This window comes from Dipodomys merriami, unplaced genomic scaffold (genome assembly GCF_024711535.1).
Source record: "Dipodomys merriami isolate MVZ:Mamm:240054 unplaced genomic scaffold, mDipMer1.0.p SCAF_978, whole genome shotgun sequence".
NCBI classification, from domain to species: Eukaryota; Metazoa; Chordata; class Mammalia; order Rodentia; family Heteromyidae; genus Dipodomys; species Dipodomys merriami.
The window spans coordinates 51,832-71,098 of record NW_027206599.1 but is presented as its reverse complement, the minus strand read 5'-3'; the positions used below and the strand labels follow the sequence as shown (position 1 = coordinate 71,098).

At 37.7% G+C, this 19,267-nt stretch overlaps 1 long non-coding RNA gene across 2 annotated transcripts; it reads left to right on the top strand.

Annotated features, from left to right (window-relative positions):
- The first annotated feature begins 14,384 nt into the window (after positions 1 to 14,384).
- LOC138822022 (uncharacterized) lies at positions 14,385 to 16,072 on the top strand. 2 transcript variants are annotated; one of them, XR_011370300.1, is made up of 3 exons: positions 14,385 to 14,644; positions 15,745 to 15,861; positions 15,954 to 16,072. It is a non-coding gene; the product is annotated as an uncharacterized lncRNA (long non-coding RNA). The 2 variants fall into 2 exon arrangements; XR_011370299.1 differs by lacking the exon at positions 14,385 to 14,644 and adding an exon at positions 15,474 to 15,522.
- Positions 16,073 to 19,267: the final 3,195 nt, after the last annotated feature.

The window sequence follows — 19,267 nt, the reverse complement described above, 5'->3', positions numbered from 1 at the left end:
GGCAATTCCAGACACCGCAGCAACAGTGGTAATAGCAATTAAGCTTAAAATCACAGCCACAATGGCTCCAATCATATGTTTTGTACGTTTTAGCAGTTTGGTAAAAAATTCAATAACAACACTATCCAAAGGATTTTGGGACCATTCTCTTCCTAATTTAACAGGTAGCCAAATATAAGTTCCTTGTTGTAAAATCATAATACTATCACTGTCATTAAAATTAAGAGAGGAATTAACACAAGAATACAGGCGACAATTGAAACAAGAAATAGTAGGATAAAATGTAAAGTTTCCCATCAAAAATACATAAGGCAGGGATACACAAGCAGTTACATTATAAGATTTATACAAAGTAAAATTATAAGTGGACGCAGAGTTCGCCGTCCCCGAAAAATAATCCATTTGATAGCATCACGGGTTTTAGCGCCGCTGCGACCTTCCAAAGATGAGTTTGAACAGCAGTGGGTGCAGCCATGAAAGCCCATCGAGCATCTGTAATGCCTCCATCTCCCCAGGCCATCAATCGAGCTCCAATTAATGGCATCCGGCATCCTAGTAACATTTGATAAATCACATCTGGTAATATTCCATTCTAAACATGTGTTAATAAACTGTCCAAAAGGTCCCCAATTAATGAAACTATTGAACTTTTTTCCAAATGTTTCTCTGCATTCTTGCCACACAAAAGGCTTATATTTTAAATCAATATAAGTAAAATCAGGGCACATAGGTAAGGATAACTCACCATCAAAGGTGACACTTTCCCAGCTACTATTAATGGACCAAGTAGTTAATCGCTGTAGCTGTTTTCTAGAATTGGAAGTGCGTTTCCCAGGTAAAACCCAATGTTGCCAATTCATAACTAAACAAGGAGGAGGCCCCAAACAAACAGGCAAGGAATGAGTATAGTAAGTAAAATTTAAAAAGCTACCATCATCCTTATTATAAAATGTCAAATTATTCCAAGGAGGAGATAAAATAGCAGGAACAGTATAGACGGTTATCTCCATGTCTCCCCAAACAACAGGTCCCAATAAAGGAGGGTTAGGAACAAAGGCCCAATAATTTACGTTAGCATTAGCATGAACAGAGTTTACAGTAAGCAGGGCACACATGGCCAGGAACAAGTTCTCAGCCGTGACAGGTTTACCAGTGTGACAGATTTACCAGTGCGTTGTAACATCTTTTGTCCTTCTCCAGTCAACGTTTTAACCTGCCCCCAGGTGGGCAGCAGGGCTTTCTTCTTTCTCAACTGGTGGCTGATTCCTTGCAGGATACCGGGCTGTCCTCACTGGGCCACGTCTGTATCCATCTTGCAGGAAGCCAGCATTGTTTGCCATCCTGTGTAGACACAAAACCCTATCCTCGCCCCTTATGTAATAATGTTCCTAGTTGTCATTTTGTGTTCAATGTAATCTTAATCCTTATGGGAGCATTTAAATAAGGTTTTTCTGATATTTGTTCAAAATGGCGCTCAGCTCTAGTTAAAATATCTCCTTGTGGTAAGTTTAAAAAATTAAGAACAAAAAGAGCTTGATGTAAAATTGTTTTAGGATTTTGCATGGAAAACCACAAAATATCCATACCTTTATCCAACCTTTTCCTCCTTTTTAATTTTTTAATTTGTTGTTTTAGTGTGCCATGAACTCGTTTAATAATGGCTTGTCCTTGGGGGTTATATTCTATTCCTGTAATATGTACCACATCATAAAGTTCACAAAATCTTTTAAATTTAATACTTTTATAGGCTGGTCCATTATCAGTCTTTATTTTGGCAGGCACTCCCATAATGGCAAAAGCTTCCAATAAGTGTTCTATTACATGGTTAACAGTTTCTCCCATAAGGGCAGAAGCCCAAACAAATTTAGAATAAGTATTTATTGTAACATGTACAAAGGAAAAACGGCCAAAGGCTTGCACATTTGCCAGAGCTCATTAGGTTGTAATCCTCGAGGATTTACTCCAGCAGGTACAACTCTTAAATGCATTGATCTGCAAATAGGACACCTTTTTATAATTTGTTTAGCTTGAGAATAAGGTATTTTATAATGCATATGTAAATAGCCAGCATTTGTATGTAAATGAGCATGATCCTGTTCAGCAGAAGCAAAACTAATTTATCAACCTGATTATTGCCATATACAAGGTACCCAGGTAATGAAGAGTGAGCCATAATGTGAGTTACAAACACTTTGGCATTACGTTGTTGTAGTAATGCTTGTAATTGTTTAAATAATTGGTTTAGCTGGGGTTTAGATGAATAAGTAACAGCATTGACTGTATTAGTCACAACTCCTACAGCATAGGCAGAATCAGTAACAATATTAATATCTCCCACAAAATCTTGTAACACTTTAATAATAGCAAAAAGTTCATTTTGTTGAACTGATGTTAAAGTAGTTGTTTGTACCCAATGTTTATTTTTTGTCCAATAAGCACTTTTTGTTTTGGAGCCATCTGTAAAAATGGTAAGAGCAGTGGGAATAGGGGCCTTAGTAATTATATCATTAATGACAAATTGTTGTTTATGCAAGCAATCCCACAATCTACCCTTGGGGAAATGATAGGAAAATTGTCCAGTAAAATTTACTAATGCTATTTGTAGCATTTCAGACATGTTTAACAAATATTCTACTTGGTCTTTTGGCAAAGGAAAAATAATTTTAAATCATACCCTGATAGGGTAAATACCCGTTGCCTGGCCTGTTGAATAATAATTGCCAACTGTTGTTTATAAGGCATACTATTTTTTGTAAATCTATGCTGTGTATAAATCCATTGTAATGGTAGCTCATTTTGTCCTAAAATTCCTGTTGGGTATTTCCATGTATCTAAAATACATAAATTTATGGGTTGATTTAGCGTTACTCAATGTAAAAACATTTCTTTTATTCTCTGTTCTATAAATTGTAATTTTTTTTAGCTTCCTTAGTTAAAGTTTTTTTGCTATGTAAATCAGGATCCCCTTGTAACAAAGAAAACAAATTATGTAACTGATAAGTAGAAATTTTTAAGGCCAGTCGCATCCAATTAATATCTCCTAATAGCTTTTGAAAATTATTTAACATGTGTAATTGATCACGTCATAAAGGTATTTTTTGAGGTGTCACTGTTTGTCTAGAAACAACATATCCTAAATATTTTACCACCGTATACTTTTGTATTTTTAGGTGCTATCATTAATCCAAAATCTTTAAATATAAAGGGAAAGCATCTTTTATAGGAATTTTTTTATTGTTTATTTTTGATCTATACTCCCTTGCCCAGTGCTCCCCTTTTTAACATTTAGGGTAAATTTTTGGTCTTCTCTTGTTAACTCCAGTAGCTTTTTTACAACTTTTTTTTATTTGACCACATCCAAAACACTTTAGATTAGAGGGTTTTGTTTGCAAAGCATGCCAGGTAGTGGCCATAGTTTCAGCAAACACCTGCATACGCCTGGATTCAGATATAATATCTCTGCAGGCCCTCAAATATGTATTCACATCCCCAGATTCTTTAATAGGCAATAGGGCCCGTCTACAGTCCTCATTAGCATTCTCATAAGCCAACATGCGCAGCAGTTGTTGACTTGCAGCCTCTCCCACAACAGTACGTTCCAAGGTCAATTTCAATCGCGATAAAAATTTAACATAGGGTTCATTAGGTTTTTGAATTACTTTAGTCCAAAAGCCATAATGCTCTCCTACCGGTCAAATCCTTTCCCATGACTCAATACCTATGTCTCTTAACTGCTCATGGATCTCTTCAGGAGAGTTCACTTGCATATGAGCATCTGCATATAGTTCTGTTCCATAAAACATGGGAAAGGTTATGACTTGTAGGCGGGGGTTACTGCTCTGTGCATTTTGTCTAGCCCTTTCTGTACATAACTCAGTAAACCACATTTGCCATCGTAGGTATTCAGGTTCCTTAAGCAAGGCTCTACAAAGCATCTTCCAATCCTCAGGAGCAAAATTATTGTAATGTTGAGCAAACCCATTAAGCAATTCCTTAACATAATGAGACTGCTGACCATACAACGTCACTGCCTTCTTGAGTTTACCAATATCATCAACAGCAACACCTTTATATCTGGCTCGTTGAGCTATACCATTCATAGGGCGTGGTCGAATTACAGGATAAGAAAAAATAAACATTTCATCATCAAACTCACTGTCTGAGCCCTCTGTTTTGTGAGGGAGTGACGCTGTAAAGATTGCATCGGCCAGCGGAGGAGCCAAAGGCTGCTTTACTTTCACTTTCTCAGGTTCTCCTTTCACTCTGCTAATTTCCAACTCCATATGTTGTAATTTTGATAAAATCAATTCCATTTGCTCAGACATTTTATTACACTTTCAGTTTGTTCCTTTTAAGCCTTTTTTACCTCTTGTTTTTTCTCTGTTAATTGCAATGCATCCTTATCTATTGCGTCCTTAACCTCAGAGTCCAATTGTAAATCTACAATAGAAGGAGTGGCCTCTTTCTTTAAGTCCGCTATTAATCTTTCCTCATTCAAGACTTTAAAAAGGGTATGTAAAATAGCCCAAATGGACCAAAATCTAATAGGAATCTTTTCCCCTTCTCAAACAGCTCTTTCTACATTATTTTTTACTCGTTTCCAATTATCAACATATAATGTTCCTTCATAGGGGAACCAAGGATTCCATTTCCTAACTACATTAATACACATTTCTATGTCAGAAGAAGAAATATTTACACCATAAGCAGCAAGTAAATGTTTAAGCATATGTAAGTACGGAGTAGACCTACCTTGTCCCATCACCCTGTAATTAAAAGTACTTACCTGAATATCCCTTCCTGAATTCAACAATGCAGGGTCCCTGTTCAGGCGCCAATCGTCAACGTCTAGTGCGTCGGGGTCCCTGGGTAAGGGTCACGAAATCACCAGGACACGGGATGCAGCGTGCAAACAGCAATTGCCACTGCATGCTGTGTTTTATTGTTAGTGGGTATTTAAAGACAAGCAAGCATAATCTTTGCCAAGATGTGGTTAGAAAACATTCACACAAAAAATTTCCACAGATACATTTTTACTTAACCTATGAGACAATGTCTAGGTATATTATTATCTAAACTATTTTAGAGCAAGCTCAAACCACTTCTTCAATCTCAGGAAAATGCTTGTCCAGCTGTTCATCTATGCTTAAGCAAGCAGAAGAGCCACTTCCTCAGCTCTCAGGAATCTGTGACATGTGTGTGAGGGTGTGTTCAAAGTACAGCATCAGACAATATGTTGGATACCTTGAGAAAAAACTGCATTAAAACATTCTGGGACTATCATACAAGCAGAAGCCCGTTACGCTGACTCTAATCAGCCACAACATCATCAATTTAGGGAGTATTTTCCAAGAGCATACTAAGAAAAAAGGGCTCATCACAATGAGTGTTCAGGTTGAAGTAATGACAATCACATAGCTTTTCTTATAAGTCTTCATTTATTTTGGAGCATTAAAGTGGGAAAAGCCAAGTAAATATTTTGCATGTATCTAAAGTAAGTGGGATGTATTATATTGGTCTTTCTTTAACGTGGAAGTTATAGGTTATGTCTTTTTATACTGTAAGTTGGGACAATTATCTGCTTTCTGTTATTTTATTTTCTTCCCCTTCTTTTGCCTTTCCACTTAAAGAGACATATTTGAGCTTGCAATTCTAAATCCTTCAAAATTATCTGAATTTCTTCATACTTCTGGCAGCCTCCTATATCTTTCTCAAGGGAATATCTTCTCACTACCATTTTTATCCCATATGATATTGGATATCTTCCTGCCTAATTCAGTGCAAGATTAGACTCATCCAGATATCTCAACACTTGTACCACCATACAATCCTATCTTACTTAGAAATCATGATTTTAGTATGTCTGGTGGCATCTGTCATTTTTGAATGACCCTAATTGATACTTACATGCAAGCATGTTTTAAACCAATATGCCTCTCAGTAGATGAATGAATCGGCAAAATGTGATATATATATATATATATATATATATATATATATATATATATATATATATATATATATATATATATATATATATATATATATATGGTGGAATTCTATGCTTCCAATTCATAAGAAAATGGAAAGACTTGGAAAAATCCTAAGTAAAATAAGCAAGACACAAAGAAACAGTTTTCATGGTTTCCCTCATGCAATAAGTAAGAAATGTCTAACATAGTCCTAGCAGATGAGCAGAATGGCTCAATAGCTATGTATATATGATCATATAAGATCATGCTGAGCAAAATGAACTCCTAGATATGGAAACAGAGGTTTTTTTTGTGGTTGTTGTTTTTAATGTACAATGTGATTTCTTTTTTTCATTTGTGTTTTTCCCCTATGTTTTATTCCCTGCTGTATTTGATTTCAGGACCCTGTGTATTGTATATACATTTATCTTAATTTGTCAAGGGAAGAGGAACAACAAAATGATGAGACAAAGGGCAAACCAGTGCAATAGCAATACTCACAAAACAATATGTTGGAAATTTACATTACAACTTGTGAGGGGTATTGGAGTGAAGGAAAAGTGTGAGAAAAATGAGGGGGGAGGTAAAAAAGTTCGACATGTTATGTATTTACTACCTTACAGTTACTGCAACTCCTTCAATACATCACCTTGACAATAAAATTAAATAAAAAAATAAGCACATAAAATATAATTTCACTGTATTGGTATAGTAAAATGATTCTATGTGTATTAACTTTTTTAAAAATGAACACTATTTGGCATCTATTTGAATTCATTACCCCTTCTTTTCAGAGGGTCATCAACTTGAATGTTATCCAATATTTTCACAATATACTTGCCATTATATTGAAAAAAACATAATTTTAGTATTGTCCCATAGTAAAACAGAAAAGTTTAATTCTATGGAAACTGCTAACTTTTAAAACTGAATAATTAAGAGGACAGAATACATATTTTCTTCAAAATTCCTATGACTACTAACTACTCATTTTCAAATTCTGAACGTTCTGTACCAGAGACATTCAAAACAGTACCTGTTTGCATGTTACTTAATTCTGCAATAGATGCAAATTCCAATGGGGTGGTACATATTGAGAAGTCAACAGAAAAAATAGCCACATTCTGGTAGAGGATAAAACTATAAAATATCTGTAATAATTAATTCCTCAAGAGTAAACATTTGTTCATCAGAGTAAGCTATTATTTCTATGACCAACAATCCCACACTTTTATGTCATAAAGTTATCCTAACCCAACAGTTTCCAACTTGTAATGTGCACGTTAATATTCCCTAAACTTACAATATGACTAGCTTATCATTATTGTGAAAAAATACTACACTTCTGCTAATGTGATGCCCTTCCTCTTGTGGAAAGAACACTACACTAAACTTTGCTGCAACATTTCCTCCCCAGTAGTATTCTTGAAATCAGAACACTTGCAAATATTTATATTTATTTTTAATCTATTATAGATATTCCAGAGACTAAGATCGGAAGATTATGGTTCAAAGCCCACCCAGGCAGGAAGTTTCCTTAGATTCTTTTCTCCAATAAACTGCTCAAGAAAAGCCAGACACAAGTGACACTGAGGTTGAAGTGGTAGGGCATGAGCCTTGAGCAAAAACAGGCTCAGAGAGAATGGCCAGGCCAAGAGTTCAAGCCCTAGGACAAAACAAAAAACAAAAACAAAATAAAAACAAACCCCAACCCTAGCATTTTTCTCATTGTATACAGAGGCACATAATTAAGGAAATTGCTTCCTGTGTTACAAATAGATAGAAGAACCAAGATGTCACACACTTGCTCTCTTCACACCATATTACACCAAAGCCTCAAAAAGTTGCTTTTTCTAAATTTATAAATTGGTATCATCCATTTGTCGGCAACTCTATCCAGATTATTCACGTTATCATTTTATACATGAACTGCTGGAATTATGTATTAACTAAGTTCTAATTATACCTTGCTTGAAAGAATATTTTAGGCAAATAGAATGCCAGAATCATTTGTGAATTTGTCAATTAAACCCTCTACTTAAAAAGAATTTTGTAGCATTCTATAGAATATGAAATTACAAACAAAACCAAAAAATTTATTTTAAATCTAAATTCTAATTTAGCAAGATCTACAAAGTCTTACATTAGATGAACTTTGCTATTTCTCCAGGTTTAAACTTTTGTAAGCCTTCAAGATTTCTTTGGAATCCAACAGAATGATACTTACTTTTTCAAATTTTTGGTTGGGAAATCATGAGCCATTTCACATCTAGGAATATTCTGTAAAGAAGAGAGTATTAAAAACACAACTGAAGATTATATATGACTTACATTTCAATAGGAAACGACTTCTCAAAACATAATGACAAAATTATCCCAAACTTCTAACTGTGAATCCCTTTCTTGTTATTTGGTATGTTTCCTTGAGACAAAATTATACTACCTGGTCCAGGGAAGGTATCACTATGTAATTACACTCTCTAATCTCCTGTCTTAGTCTGAGTGCTAGAATTCCAGGCTTGTATCACATTGCCCTGCCATAGTTTGTTTGTTTATTTAATCTAGATACAGACTAGCAATTCTGAACTTCTCCAATGATATTATTCACTAGACTGACTGCTCAGACTGTTTATGTACTATTTTCAAAGATGTTCTAATATTTGACACAGTATATGAACATTTTCAGATGCACCTGCAGGGGTCTCTGATTCATTCCTCATTGGATCTGATCCCTTTAATAATGATTACTTGACTTTCTTACTATCTCTGGTCCCTATCTATGTAATATACTCAAACATTTTTGAAGAAAGTTCACTTGAGGACTTTCTCATAGTAAAAATTATCATTTGATCTAGTCTTACTCAGGACATATTTTCTATTGTTTTCTAACTTTTCTGCACATTCTGAGAGTTGTTTCATTTGTGTATGTGTGTTTGCAAATAGAAGTGTCTCTGTATGTATGTGTATGTTTGTATGCAAAATCCTCAAGCTCTTATTCAACAATCTTGCTCATGACTAGTATTCCATCACTTGAGGCAACCTTCCAATCCAGGTTTTTGGCTGGTTAATTATAGATAGTGTCTCAGAGACTGTTCTTCCCAGGCTGGATGCACACTCAACTTTCCAGACTCCTTTATATTCTTAGGTTTTATTTTTCCAGGAGTATCAACTTTTTTTTTTGGATCCGGTCATGGGGCCTGAAATCTGGGCCTGGGTGCTGTCCCTCAGCTCTTCAGCTCAAGGCTAGCACTCTACCACTTGAGCCACAGCACCACTGCCAGCTTTTTTCTTTTTGCTTATGTGGTGCTGAGGAATCGAACCCAGGGCCTCAGGCATGCAAGGCAAGTGCTCTACCACTGAGCCTCCTTCCCATCCCAGGAGTATCAATTTTTAAACTAGAAATATTTTTTGAGTGTGAAGTCTAAGTTCTAGCCCATATTTTTAACTCAAGGATTCATATAAAGATAGATGAAGATACACATTACAGATCCTGAGTGTACACTGTTAGAAATGTGATCTTAAACCATGTGCCAGTGGCTCACACTTATAATGCTAGCTACTCAGGAGGCTGAGATCTGAGGGTTGCAGTTCAAATCCAGCACGAGTAGGAAACAATAGCAAGAAAGAAACAAGTTGGGGCTGGGAAGGTAGCTCAGTGGTAGAGAGCTTGCCTTGCATGCATGAGGCCCTGGGTTCAATTCCTCAGCACCACATAAGCAAAAAGAAAAAAGCTGGAAGTGGCACTGGGCTCAAGTGGTAGAGCGCTAGCCTTGAGCTGAAGAGCTGAGGGACAGCACCCAGGCCCAGAGTTCAAGCCCCACGACCGGACCCCCCCACCAAAAAAAGAAACAATAAATTGTGTCCCTATGTTGGGGTTCATTTCACTTAACACCATCTTATATGGCCATATGTACATGGATAATGTTTTTATAAGTCATTTAAATTCCATATTTTGTCTTTACTAAGTTGTCTCTGAAACACGTGTTATCTCATGTCCAATGATGTCTTTGTGCTATTTCAATGTTTTCCCTTATTTGCAATAACTAGTATATGTCTGAGTCAAGCAGTAAAGGTCAGATAAGATGATGTTAGGGGAATGAACCCCAAGATAAATATTCAAATGTTTTTTTGGTTTTTTTTTCCTTTCATGCAATTGTTTCTAACATATTATAAGTTTATTTCTTTGTTGCTTTGTATGTCCCTTCCCCACCGTATAACCCATGCTTTCACTGTATTTTATGTTGGTATTTGTGGAAGGGAAGGGAAAAAACAAATTGTTTAACTAGGGATACAGGTGGACCCATTGCAATAATGAGATGTACAAGTAGTTATGCCGAAAAACGAACTTTACAACTTTGGTGTGGTGTGGGGGGTAGATCGGGTGGGGGGAAGGGGAGTATGGGAAGGGATTGGAGGGGAAACAAAGAGGAGGCAACAATGCTTGATAAGAAATGTACTCCTGTGATGGGAAGGTGGCTCAGTGGTAGAGCACTTGCCTTGCATGCATGACGGCCTAGGTTTGATTCCTCAGCACCATATAAGCAGAAAATAAAAAAGCCGGAAGTGGTGCTACGGCTCAGGTGGTAGAGCGCTAGCCTTGAGCTGAAGAGCTGAGGGACAGCGCCCAGGCCCAGAGTTCAGGCCCCATGACCGGATCAAAAAAAAAAAAAAAAAAAAGAAATGTACCAGTTTTCTTGCCCATGTAATTGTAACTCCTCTGTATGGTATTCTCACAATTAAAAAAAAAAAAAGAAAGACTGTAAAGCTCAGAAGACATTTTGCTTTTACCGGCATGGTTCAACTAAAACCAGAAAACAGTTCTTTACATTTATATAAACTATTATATCTAGTGAGGATTTAAAAAGTTTTAGCATATATATTTTAAATTTTATGTCAAAATATTTGTTTATTTTTAATTTTTGTCAGTTGTGGGGTTTGAAATCTGGGCCTGGACGCTGTCCTTCAGCTCTTCACCTCAAGACTAGTGCTCTACCATTTGAACCACTGCCAGTTTTCTGGTGGCTCATTGGAGATAAGAGTCTCACGGACTTTCCTGCGTAGGCTGGCTTTGAACCATGATTCTCAGTTCTCAGACTCCTTACTAGCTAGGATTACAAATATGAACCACTGGCACCTACCTACATAATTATATTTTGCACATTTATGAGGTATGGTGTGGTAATCCCATTCATTTATATCTTGTGTAATTATCAACTATATCATATCCATTAGTTTCTGTGTGTAACATTTCTTTTTAGTGAGACTGCTCAACCCTTATCTTTTCGCTGTGATGAAATATATATTCTTAACTATAATCACTTTGCTTCTTGTGGTATACAATTAATATATTTACTTTTAGTCATGGAAGTCCGCTAATTAAGGTTATATAAAACATGAATTGTAAAGTGAAAAAAATGGTTCCATTACTTGTTTTATCAAAACAATTATGCCTTTTTTCAATTATATTTATGTGGGAATGTGTAATATTCATTGGTTTAACAGTTAAAATTGATAACAGTTGATTCAAACTTGTATTTGAAAATTGCACACAACACAAATATACTTCCACTTTCTTCTACCACATAATTAAAATAATAGTATAGCAAAGCTTGTTGTTAGAGGCTCATGTGTAGAATCCTAGAAACTCAGGAGGCAAAGAACTGAAGATTTTGTTTCAATGTCAGTCTAAACAGACAAAAATGTGAAAACTAGACTCAGACATATACTAGATATTGCAAATAAGGGAAACCATGGGACCTATGCTTCTTTGGGCCTGGCTTACTTCACTTAATATAATTTTTCCAAGTCTTTCTATTTCCTAAAAAATGGGGCAATGTCATTCTTTCTGATGGAGGCATAGAATTCCATTGTGTATATATACCAATTTTCTTGATGCATTCATCTACTGAGGGGCATCTGGGTTGGTTCCATATCTTAGCTATGGTGAATAATGCTGCAATAAACATAGTCGTGCTGGTAGCTTTAGTGTGGTCTTGTTTGTGATCATTTCGGTAAATGCCCAAAAGTGGGATTGCTGGGAAACAGGGGAGCTCTATGTGGAGTCTTTTGAGGAACCTCCATACTGTTTTCCAAAGTGGTTGAACAAGTTTACACTCCCACCAACAATGCAGTATAGTTCTCTTCTGTCCACATCCACTCCAACATTTGTTGTCATTAGAGTTCTTGATTATAAACGCACTCATTATCTTGCCCATGTAATTTTAACCCCTCTGTACAATATTTTCAAAATAAAAAAATAAAAAATACAAAAAAATGTGAAAACTTATCTCCAATTATCCAGCAAGAAGGAGAAGGTAAAGATGTGGCTCAAGGAATAGTGTCATCACCCATGAGCAAAAAATACAATGGAGACCATTAAACATAGAGTTCAAGCCCTAAAATTTGCATATACACAGAAGACAACAATAAAAAGTACTGTGAACATCAATAATGAAGACAAAATAGTAGAAAAGATAATGAGAAATGTTGTGTTAACATCTGGAGGACAGAAAGCATTTGACAGAATTTTGATTCATGAGAAGGAAAAATCAAAGTCTCATTTGTACAATCTCATTGTATCTATTTGTGTTGAAACCTGGCTATTGGGTAACATGTGAAAGTGTAGATTGCATTACCTGACATAGCAGACATTGCCTGTGACTATACACCATCCCACTCTGCAAAAATCTAAACTTGTGCTTGTTAATTTAAATAAAACCTCATGTTAGAGACTGTTTGGTTCACATGGACAAGGGTCCTTATTTTGAGGCTTCAGACCAGTGCTTTTGTTTATAACCACTCTTGCTTTACGCCCTTCTTAGCTGGCACCAAGCCAAGACTTTGAGCTATAGACCCCACTGCCTTAATCCCTCCCTTTCTCCAGCTAAAACTCATTTCACATGCTATCTATGTATTAGCATTAGTTGTTTTCTTTCTAATCCCCACCAGAAAACTCTTATATACATGTAAATCTACTATAAATAACATAGTTAGAAAAGGTAGTAAGTGTTTAGCATTGGCTGAGGCTCTCATCTGTAGATTTGCTCCTTAATAAATCTGTGCTACACTATCTCTTCTCCATGGCTTTTGAGTCTGACAACTGATTGGTTTGGTTTGATGTAATCCCATTTATCCAGACTTACTTTGATTTGTTGTGCTTCGTGATCTTTGGAAGTTTTGACCTATGCCAAGGGGCCCTCGTGTTTCCCCTAACCCTTCCTATAACATTTTCAAGGAATCTGGACTTACATTGAGGTCTTCGATCCATTTGGAATTGATTCTGGTGCAGGGGGATATATAAGGATATAACTACAGTTTTCTGTGTACAGCCAGTTCTACCAGCACAATTTTTTGAAGAGGCTGTTGAGGAGCTTGAGGCTTGAGCTAGATGTCATCTTCTGAAGTATGAGTTATGCAGCTGACCATGAGCCCGGCCTGGGAATGAACAGAAGAAGCAATTCCTTGGCAACTAGGAACATAAACTATCCTTGGGGAAACCGCAGGCAGGCAGGTGCTGGAGGGCATGGTGACCCCCACAGTTAGGCCACAGGTGGTGTTTGTTTAAAAAAGGAACCCTGCAGTTTAGCAAGTGTGTCCTTGAGACTCCCTGTGGTGCAAGCCAACCAGTTTAAAGTACTTCAACCCTCTGATCTAACCAACAACCTGTTTCTGCTTTGTAGTGCGCCAATCATACTATAGAATTGTATTAAGAGTTTCCCCGTGATGTGTTATAATTTGTTGTAAGATGCTATGATGTATACAAAGTCCCTGCCTTCCCTAAAAATTGTATAAAAAGTACTATAACCCTGGTCTCGGGGCCTCTCAGCGTCATGGGCTGTGGTGGGACCAAGTTCTAGCTTGCAATAAAGACTCCTTTGCTTTTACATTGTTGATGGTCTCTGGTGGTCTTTTGGGTAAGGATTTCCAAATTCAGTTTTACATTTGGTGCATTGGCCGGGAATCCACCCAAAGCCCACCCAGACGCATTAACCAAGGAGTCATGAGAAGCCCGGCAAGTAAGTAGAGGCATTGCCATTCTGAAATCATCTGGTATTTGAGTTCCCTGCAGGTTCTGTATTGGGGTTGGCAAGAGGTCTTGGCGGACGTGCTATAAGACAGCCAACGGGGCCGGTGGGAGTTGTCCCTCAGATCTCCTGGGGGGTAAACTATCCACTAGTGCAGAAGCTTGAGTCTGGCACTTTCTGACTGATAGTTTACAGGGTAGGCTATCCACTAGTGTGGACATTTGGGACCATTTGTAGTCCAGCACTTTCTGACTGACAGTCTACAATGCACATGCTGTGAACATGTCTTGTCTCAGGGTTCAGTGTTTTGTCTGTGTGTCTTTTGGAATTCTTGGAATGTTTCTCCTCCCAGATTCATCCTGATGCAAGGGCTCAGAGGAGACTGGCTAACACCCCCTTAATATCTGTTTCTCTCTAGCTCCTTCTTTTTTTATGAAACTGCCACTGACCACCTGCAAGTGGCACCAGCAAGATCTTAGCCTCGGGCCTTAGCCCAGGGGGTCTGAGTACGGGGGAGAACCTGTCAGTCTGAGGGGACAGCCACTAGGAACTTCTTTCCCTTGCCCCAAGATGACTGGGAATTCTCCTCTGCCTTGGAAGGCTCCTGGGTCAATGTTTGCAGGAATCTAAAAGAAAAATCCTCCCGAGGTGAGTAGAGGGGGTCCGAGTCCCCTGGTAAGTGAGTGGTGTTGAGATGTTGCCCCATTCACTGAGACCTGATTTCGTCTTTGTGGCCACTTGTCTGTCTTGTTTACTTTGGTGTGTTTTCTGTTCTGTTTTCTGAGGTAGGGAAGTTCTGGGTGAGAGTGGCAGGCTCACTCAGCAAACTCTGGATTCAGCTTGAGAACAGCACAGATTTCTGGGGGCCCATTAGTCCCCAACTCAGCCTTTGGTTGTTGTTTTGTCTAGTTCCGTTTTAGAATTGGTACCAGTTTTAAATGTGAATCCTTGGTTTTTGTGTTTATCAGTGTTTTTGATATTTATTTGAACATCTCTGGGGGAATAAAAGTCTCAGCCTCCGGCTGGGCTTGGTCACAGACCTGCTAAGTCTCCCTCCCCCCTTCTTTTGTTACAGCAGCCAAGAGGAGGGGCATGGACAAGCCTCAGGTGCACCTTCTCCTGATGGAGGCTGCTGGAGAGCTTAGGGTGTAGATAGCAATGAGCCTGGTCTGGACTTTCAGCTGCTCCAGACAGCTTAACAATTTGTAAAGTGCTTTTGTCAAAATTGGGTAAAAATCAGGCCCGTTCAGTTTCAGGTGACCCCCTCACCCAGCCCTCCTCCAACAGAAGGGATTCAAAAGACTGATTAGTGAAATACCTTGCTAAACAAGCAAGCCCTGGATAAATGAAGCTCAACAAAGGTACTTCGTTTAAAAGAAATATTGTCTTAAAATTTTTTTAAAAACTTTAGAAAATCTACGTACAACTGATTTTGATTTTTTGTGTGCTTTAAGATCTGTGTGAGTGTTTTGTATGTGTTTAAGAACATGTTCAAGATCAGAGTTGTCAGCATGCTGTAACAATGGGTGAGTTTAAGTTTAAAATTCAAAAGGTTATGAGGTTTGGACATTACCAAAAATTTTAAGGAATCTTCACATTGTTTTTAACGGCTTTTTAAGCATTCTTTAACTTAAAAATTAGAAAATCTGGTGTTGAGTTCTAATTTTATTCCCTTGTGGTCAGAGAGAATGCAAGGTTTCTGAATTTGGACAAGTTTGCTTTGTGGCCTAAAATGTGGTCTATTTTAGAAAATGTTCCATGTGCTGTTGAGAAAAACGTGTATTCTTGTGGAGAGCTGCGGGAGCCACGACCAAAGACGGCCAGGCAGTAAGGCGTGGCCACAAAAGCAACATTGTAGCTCCTTGGTAAGATTGCGCTGGCTCCCGCCTTCTGTCTTCCCGGTGACAAGTGCTCTCTGTAAAAACAACTCCTTATATGGCTATGACTTGGTTCCTAGTTTGCTTCCGTGTTTGCGACCCTATCGGTATATGCCACGTGGTGCTTCAGGATTTGCCATCCAGGAGACTTATAACCAGAGCGCGGGGGTACAGAGAAGCAGGAAGAAGCGGGCAGAAGAAGCAGGAGAGAAGATGTTGTAAAAGGTCCTGAATAAACCGCATTGAGAAGAATCCCGGGTCGCGTCTTCCTTGCTGGTCGAGGTGGTCGCGACATATTCTTATGCTGCTGGGTGAAATTTTTGGCTGATGTCTGTTAAATCTAGTTGATCTTTGCAGTTGTTTAGATCTGCGGTTTCTTTGTTGAGTTTTTGCTGATTTGATCTATCTAGTTGGGAAAGTGGTGTGTTAAAATCCTCAACAATTAATGTCTTTGGATCTATGTAGGATTTGAAGGAAAGTAGTGTTTCTTGGATAAATTTGGGTGCTCCGTTGTTTGGTGAATAGATATTTAGAATTGTAATATCCTCCTGAAGGAGAGATCCCTCAATTAGTATGTAGTGACATTCTTTGTCTCTTCTCACGAATTTTAATTTGAAGTCTATTTTATCTGATATTAGGATTGCAATTCCTGCCTGTTTATGGGGGCCATATCACCTTGCACCAGAATCAACTCCAAATGGATCAAAGACCTCGAGTCAAAGCAGACACTCTGAAAACATTACAGGATGCAATAGGAGAAACGCTAGGTCTCCTTGGCACAGGCTGAAAAATTTTTAATAGAGAACCAGAAACACAACAAATCAAAGAAAGGTTGGACAAATGAGATTGCATGAAGTTAGAGAGCTTCTGCATGGCAAAGGACATAGCTAGCAAGATCAATAGAAAGCCTATGGATTGGGAGATCTTCACTAGCCATACAATGGACAAGGGTCTCATATCTAATATATACTTAGAACTCAAAAAATTAAATCCCCCGACAACAAATCCTCAAAGAAACAACTACCCAATAACTAAGTGGGCTAAAGACTTAAAGAGAAACTTCTCTGAAGAGGAAAGAAGGATGGCCAATCAACACATGAAGAAATGCTCAACCTCTCTAGCCATAAAAGAAATGCAAATCAAAACAACATTGAGATACCACCTCACTCCAGTTAGAATGGCTGAAATCAAGAACTCTAAAAACAACAGATGCTGGAGGGGATGTGGACAGAAGGGAACCTTACTGCATTGTTGGTGGTCATGTAAAGTTGTTCAACCACTTTGGAAAGTAGTATGGAGGTTCGTCAAAAGACTCCACATAGAGCTCCCATATGACCCAGCAATCACACTTTTGGGCATTTACCCAAAAGTATACAAACAAAACCACCAGCACGACTATGTTTATTGGAGCACTATTAACTATAGCTAAGTTATGGAACCAACCCAGATGCCCCTCAGTAGATGAATGGGTCAAGAAAATGTGGTATATATACACAATGGAATTCTATGACTCCATCAGAAAGAATGACATTGCCCCATTTGTTAGGAAGTTGAAAGACTTGGAAAAAATTATATTAAGTGAAGTAAGCGAAGCCCAAAGAAACATAGGTCCCATGGTTTCCCTTATTTGCAATATCTAGTATATGTCTGAGTCAAGCAGAAAAGGTCAGATCAGGTGATGTTAGGAAAATGAACTCTAAGATATGTATTCAAATGTGTTTTTTTCTTTCATGCATTTGTTTCTAATGCATTTATAAGATTATTTCTTTGTTGCTTTGTATGTCCCCCCCCCACAGTATAACCCCTGCTTTCACTGTATTTGATGTTGGTATAATTTGTGGAGGGGAAGGGGAAAAACAAGTCGTTTAAATAAGGATACAGGTGGACCCGTTGCAACAATGAAAAGTACAAGTTTTCATGTGGAAAACCAACTTTACAACTTTGTTGCGGGGGGGTAGGGGCGGGAAGGATTGGGTGGGGGGGTGGAGGGAGGCTGGGAAGGGATGGAAAGGGGAAACAAAGGAGGAGGCTACAATGCTTGATAAGAAATGTACTCATTATCTTGCCCATCTAATTGTAACCCCTCTGTACAGTATTTTCACAATAAAAATAAATAAAAATTAAAAAAATTAGAAATCTGGTATTTTAAAATCTAATATTTTAAAATGCATACGGCTGTTTATACTGTAATCAAGATATCTGGCTTAACACAAATACATTGGCTGTTTGGAATTTAGTTCCTTGGCTAAAATTTGGGGATAAATATTAGAAATTTAAGTGTAAAGGTTAGTTTAACACTGTCAAAGATGTTACCTGTTCTGTCTGTCTAAAACTGTGTATTTCATTCGAGAACCAAGAGATAAGAAAAGGGAAAACTTAGAAACCAACAGAAGACCTGTCTTTAGGGGTGAGGAGTGAACAGGCAGAAGCGAAGTTCAGCTGGTCATGTATGGTGGGACAGGCCCTGAGGAAGTCCACAGATAATGGGACAGGCCCTGGGAGGAGTCCATGCATGGTGAAAGGGGGCAAACTTGCACAAAGGCAGTTCACCTAACACTAAAGAGTTGGCTTAGGTACGTGCCCATTCCATAGGAGGGGCCAAGTGGCCCATCTTTGTTCTGTCCCTTTTCCCTACAGATTGACACTGGAAACATGAGTGTTAAAATGAGTGATGTGATGATCTGATTAGTATTGCTAAAACTGCCCCTTGGACTTAAAAAGAGGGTTAAAAAGTTTATTTGTATAATGTGATTTGCTTTCAATGATGTTCTACAAGTAGTATATGTTTCTAAAAGTCATAAGGGTGTTATGTCTAGCTTCTTGGTACAGTGATGGTGATTGTAATTCTTGCATTAAGGAAAAATTGACATTTAAGTTTAAAAGTTTTAGTGTGTATCTGTTTTAAAACAAGCAGCCAAGAGACAATGAATGACACTTTGCCTCAAGATTTTAAGAGATTTTTTAAAATGCAACTAAAAACTAATGTATAGAATATTAAAAAGGAGATTAATAGGAGGCTTAAAAATTAGGAATGGATTTTTGGATATAAAGTTTAAGAGTAAAATTGTTCTTAATATTTGCCTCAAAGTGCACAAAGGAAAAATTAGGATTACCAAAATAATTGCTATTCTAGTTTGCTCTTATAGGTTTTTTTTAAACAGTTTCCAGCAAGCCCAGAGCAAAGTACAAAGGATTCTTACAAGTTTGTTAGATGTAATTTTGGCTTTTATAAGTTCCAGGTAAGAGCATGCTTAAAAGCTACTTCTATGTTGACCACCTTGTTGCTTTTAATTGGAATAAAGTGGCCTTCTATAAGACTCATTGATCTGCAAACTGGTTCGAAGCCAGCCCAGGGAAGAAAAAGGTCCCTGTGAGACTGTCACCTCTAATCATC